The following is a 6,122-nucleotide window of genomic DNA, read 5'->3' on the forward strand; positions in this document are numbered from 1 at the left end:
ATGGATCCGGGCTCGCCTTTCGGGGTGACGCCACTTTCCTCCGATCAAGGAACAAAACCAACTCAAGTTAGGGCAACCATCCAGAGCATGGGTCAATCTCCTATTTGAAATGGGTGACAAGAAGAAAGCATTGAAGATGTCGGAAGCAGTCGAGTAAGGATTTTATCTACTTTTTATGGCCCATCGATCGCCTACTTTGAATCCGCTTTAACCGCACGATTGTGCGTCTCTTTCTGCTTCGATCGCATACTTTCATTCAGGTACCTACCTGTTTTCCGGGCGACCATTGTGGCTTCTATTGCAGACTAGCACATCGATTGGGATCTCAATCGATGGATCATTCTTTCCATTCGCTTGCTTTTGATGTTTTCTCCTCAACTGGATTCTATTATCCTGGCTCTACTCCGGGCGCCAAAGGAGAGAGTGCTGCTACTTGCTTTTTTAAGGTACCTTTGTTGTAATGAATGATAGGGAATCTGGAAGCATGATTCCTCGGAGTGCTTGCCCCAATATCGGTAAAAGAAACCAGAATCCAAGAAGAAGGACAGAGTGGGATGAGGGTTCGAGATGCCTGAAAAGCTGGAAAGCGCATTTAGTCTAGAGAAAGGGATAAGCAAAGAACGATCAATGTAGGAAAGGGTAGAAGAATGGGACCTATTCTGGGACATACAATGCATTACAGACGTATGATCATTACCCTTCAACCGGGTTATTCTATTCCACTTCTAGATAGAGAAAAAAACTAAAGGAGAATAATACGGCGAAACATTTATACAAAACACCTATCCCGAGCACACGCAAGGGAACCGTAGACAGGCAAGTGAAATCCAATCCACGAAATAATTTGATCCATGGACGGCACCGTTGTGGTAAAGGTCGTAATTCCAGAGGAATCATTACCGCAAGGCATAGAGGGGGAGGTCATAAGCGCCTATACCGTAAAATCCATTTTAGACGGAATCAAAAAGACATATCTGGTAGAATCGTAACCATAGAATACGACCCTAATCGAAATGCATACATTTGTCTCATACACTATGGGGATGGTGAGAATAGATATATTAAACATCCCAGAGGGGCTATAATTTTGGAGATACTATTGTTTCTGGTACAAAAGTTCCTATATCAATGGGAAATGCCCTACCTTTGAGTGCGGTTTGCACTATTGATTTACGTAATTGGAAGTAACCAATTAGGTTTACGACGAAACCTAGAAATCGATCACTGATCCAATTTGACTACCTCTACGGGATAGACCTCAACAGAAAACTGTTGAGTAACGGCAGCAAGTGATTGAGTTCAGTAGTTCCTCATAGAAAATTATTGACTCTAGAGATATGGTAATATGGAGAAGACAAAATTGTTTGAAGCACGCACAGAACCGGAAGCGCCCCTTGTTTCAAAGAGAGGAGGACGGGTTATTCACATTGAATTTGATGGTCAGAGGCAAATTGAAAGCTAAGCAGTGGTAATTAAGACCCCCGGGGAAAATAGGGATGTCTCCTACGTTACCCATAATATGTGGAAGTATCGACGTAATTTCATAGAGTCATTCGATCTGAATGCTACATGAAGAACATAAGCCAGATGACGGAACGCGGAGACCTAGGATGTAGAAGATCATAACATGAGCGATTCGGCAGATTTGGATTCCTTTCCTATATATCCACTCATGTGGTACTTCATCATATGATTCATATAAGATCCATCTGTCTAGAGATCGTCATATACATCTAGAAAGCCGTATGCTTTGGAAGAAGCTTGTACAGTTTGGGAAGGGTTTTTTTGAGAGAAAAGAAGAATCTACTTCAACCGATATGCCCTTAGGCACGGCCATGCATAACATAGAAATCACACGTGGAAGGGGTGGGCAATTAGCTAGAGCAGCAGGTGCTGTAGCGAAACTGATTGCAAAAGAAGGTAAATCGGCCACTTTAAGATTACCATCTGGGGAGGTCCGTTTAGTATCCCAAAACTGCTTAGCAACAGTCGGACAAGTGGGTAATGTTGGGGTGAACCAAAAAAGTTTGGGTAGAGCCGGATCTAAGTGTTGGCTAGGTAAACGCCCCGTAGTAAGAGGGGTAGTTATGAACCCTGTGGACCACCCCCATGGGGGCGGTGAAGGGAAAGCCCCCATTGGTAGAAAAAAACCCACAACCCCTTGGGGTTATCCTGCGCTTGGAAGAAGAACTAGGAAAAGGAAAAAATATAGCGATAGTTTTATTCTTCGTCGCCGTAAGTAAATACGTAACTAGGAATATGGAAAATTGCATTTTTTGAATTTGCAATAATGCGATGGGCGAACGACGGGAATTGAACCCGCGCATGGTGGATTCACAATCCACTGCCTTGATCCACTTGGCTACATCCGCCCCTTATCCAGCTAAAGGATTTTTCTCTTTTTTTCATTCATCATTATTCTATTTATTTTGACCTCCATACTTCGATCGAGATATTGGACATAGAATGCCACTCTTGAAAATGGAAAAAAAGGAGTAATCAGCTGTGACACGTTCGCGAAAAAAAAAGAATCCTTTTGTAGCTAATCATTTATGGGATAAAAAAGAGAAAAGGTCAAGATGAAGGAGGAGAAAGAAACAATAGTAACGTGGTCTCGGGCATCTAGCATTCTACCCAAAATGGTTGGCCATACAATCGCGATTCATAATGGAAAGGAACATTTACCTATTTATATAACAGATCGTATACTAGTATTCTCTTAGGACTTGGAAGTGTAGTTGTCTTTCCTTAGCTGCACAGGCAGTAAAAGTAAAGAGCTAGAGGTCGGATCTTACTGCTTGGTTCCGCATTGGATTTAGCCAACTTTTGTTTAGAAAGTGGTGTCACGACCGTGGGGATCAAATGGATGGTTCAGGAAAGTCTAGTGAAGCGGCACGGTCTAATCATATAGATGACCATAGTGGTATGGTTCCATAGAAAACTACTGGAGGCCATTACCGCCACCGAAATGGTTTCCATGCTCCGTTGGATGATTTTCCGATATCGCAGTATCAAGCTAGAACGGTTTCAATTTGTAGGACGGGAAAGAAACCTCATCCTTTGGTGCACACTAACCGATGAAGCTCAACCCTCTCTCGAACTGAGCTATTTAAGCTTTTTATAACACAAAGTTCGAGTAGTTCAGTGAAAAAACGGTCAAGCTTTCTTCCATCCTTCCTAGCTCCTCGAGCTTGCACCCGTCTCGCGCATCACTGCTTACGAAGAAGCATTCGCCAAGATTGAGGATTGGTTAGAGTTCCAACTCACTTGCAAAATATACGACGATAATGAGCTCGTTTCCATAAATAAAGGAATGGAGATGTCCGAAACGCTCTATCAATTTGGGAATTTGACTGAACGATTTGCTGAGCTAAATAGACTAGCTGAAGATAGAAATACGGCTTTCGCAGAGGAAGTAATGAGAGCCATGAATAGGAATCCGAAATTCTTTCTTATTACCCCTTTCAGCACTACCATGCTGAAAACATGTGTTTTATATTGTATCAATGCCAATCCACCACTAGAAACTACCAAAGAATCGAATGAATTCATGAAAAATCTCAAATCCCTCATTGTCAGCTATGAGAAATATACTACGTTATTAAGCAACCAAAAAGCAAATGGTACATGGGATACGTACGCAAATGCTCTATATGGCAATGCAAACTTGCATGACTACTGTATACACCACTAATGGACTTTTGTGGAAGTATTTCGACAATATGAAACATTCAATCAATAAGACCTCCCATAATATGGAATAAGATCAAACATTTGGTTTGTCGTGTAGTGATCTATCATAGATCACGAGGCCACCGAGACCCTAGTAGGTGAGGTGGGATAGAAGAGATTTCTATTCAAATCAAATGTATCAAAACGAAAAGAGATTCTTGATTGCTAAGAGATCGAAATTCCAATAGGAATAGCAAGGGAAAGCTGGAATGAAGCAGATCCGAGTTCCCATATCTTACTCACCGGATGAGCGCTTTGGCAATCCATTCCACTGAAAAACATTATCCATGAAAGCATGAGAGACTGATTGTACTGTATAAGGGTGAGCAAGGGGAATGAAATGAGAATATTTAGTGAACCACCAACAATATGACTTCTTTGCCCCATGATTTGGGAAGACCCTCAAAGAAATCCAGGGAGATGTCAGTCCAAGCAGAAGTAGGTAATGGCAGTGGATCTAGGAGACCAGGGTAGTGGCAATTCTCTTCCCTTTGCTGACTACCTTCACCTTGTGCTATATCTCGAGTGGACATAGCCACCCTAACAACTAACCTATATCTACTTGCTTCGGCCTTTATATATCTGCATTCTCTGCTGTATCCACCTTTACTTGGTATTCAGTGCTCTGTTCTAGAAGTCTGTAACACCAGACCTCGAACTCCATTGGCTCCTTACCTCGAGCCGGGATAAGAAGATAGATTGTACATTTGATTGTTTAAACTCACGTTTAAACTCATTTTAAGCATGTATCAGTGAAGGAGAAGTAGTGATGAAGGTTTCGTAAAAGGAAACTGGAAAGCAAAGCGGGTTACCGGACTTGGGAAACGGAAGAGATCAAAAGCGAGAAGTGACTAGTTGGAAGTTCCTGAAAGCAGGGAAAGCGATAGTTGACTTTTCTTGAGAAGTAGGGACCCAAGAATTACGTATTACAAGTGGACTAGTATTCATAGGGGCCTTTTCTTTCGAGAAGGCTTACCGGATACTATGCTGGCCCCAATGCGAGGTAGTTTCCCTGCTTGTAAGATCCTGATTTTGAGTCAACCATATCACAAGACTTGCTTTAGCAGATCGTTTATGTTAGAATAAAGGAAGAACCTATATCGCATTTGTCCTACCAGTCAATAGTAATAAGGAAGAACCTATATCGCATTTCACTAAGCGACAGAGATAGGGGACCTCTCTTCTCAATCAGCTCCTCCCGCTCTGCCTAACCTGGGTATAGATAGAACGTTGGTCCGTGAGGACAAGTATAGTACGCCCCTAGTTCTAGTTAAGTATGTCTTATTGACCGAAAGTAAGGATAAGCAGAAGAAGCAGGAACTTCTCTTCCAAACCAGTAGCCCTTACTTTCCTACCATCCAATCTGACTGAACTGAATCCGAATCCGGCAAAGGCAAGACCCAAACCACCGGTCGATCAACAGTTCTTCTTTCACTTCCATCTCTTGATACCAGTTTTCTTGCTTTTCTTACCACTGCTGTAGTGAACCGCATCTCTAAGCACCGGGAGTCGTGAACCGCGCACAAGGTCCTTCTTAAACTAGAAATAAGTGAAATAATTGTTCAGGGTCACCTTGGCAATGTTATTACTAGTAGCTGAGATGGTGAGTTAGAAGCTAAAGGCAGTAGAGCTTATTCGTATTGTCAGCTAGAAACTTGTTATCAGATCTATACGGGACACAATCTTGTGGTGAAAGCCGCCATCAACTAACGAAGGAAACACCACATACGCTAGAGCATGCAAAATACATGGAGCCATGGAGATTGCGTCTCACCTTCTCAAGTCGTTGGAGCAGAGCCGTCTTAAACTGCCTGACTCCGCGACCGATAGAATTCTGATCCAGCCGGTGTGCCTTCTCGAATGCGTAAAACCGACCTATGTTCGCAGCAAAAAAAAAATAGAAAAATAAAGCGAGCAAAACGCTAGAAACTTCCATTTACTTTGCAGGATGTAGTAGAAACTAGAAACCAATTACCCGAGTCCCATTCGAGATACGTGAAACTATTCTAGCCAAACCAATTGACCATAACTATCCGATTGCAACATGATTTCAACAAAACGAGGAAAGTATCGGAAATACCACTATCTAGTACATCTAATCTGCTCCCTCAAGTGTTAAACACAAAGGTGCTCCGAAATGAACAAGTAATACGTATGGATGATCGCCGAAAGCAAAATCTAATGCGGACGCTTACGAACATACTCAAAAATGAGCTCCCCAAAGCAAGGAAAAATGGCAAAGCCAGAAAAGTTCTCCAGGAAATCACACTAACTGTTTTTCTGCATAGACTCGTATGATTATGAATCAAAAGCAAAACATCCTCGAAAACCACGAATCGAGGCGTGCATGTGCCCCCCAAAAAAATATAAGAACAAACATTTTTTAACGT

At 42.2% G+C, this 6,122-nt stretch overlaps 1 pseudogene; it reads left to right on the forward strand.

The window, feature by feature from the left end:
* The first annotated feature begins 332 nt into the window (after positions 1-332).
* LOC124661367 lies at positions 333-2,260 on the forward strand (annotated as a pseudogene).
* The last annotated feature ends 3,862 nt before the right edge of the window (positions 2,261-6,122 follow it).

The sequence above is a fragment of the Lolium rigidum genome, chromosome 1, assembly GCF_022539505.1.
Source record: "Lolium rigidum isolate FL_2022 chromosome 1, APGP_CSIRO_Lrig_0.1, whole genome shotgun sequence".
NCBI classification, from domain to species: Eukaryota; Viridiplantae; Streptophyta; class Magnoliopsida; order Poales; family Poaceae; genus Lolium; species Lolium rigidum.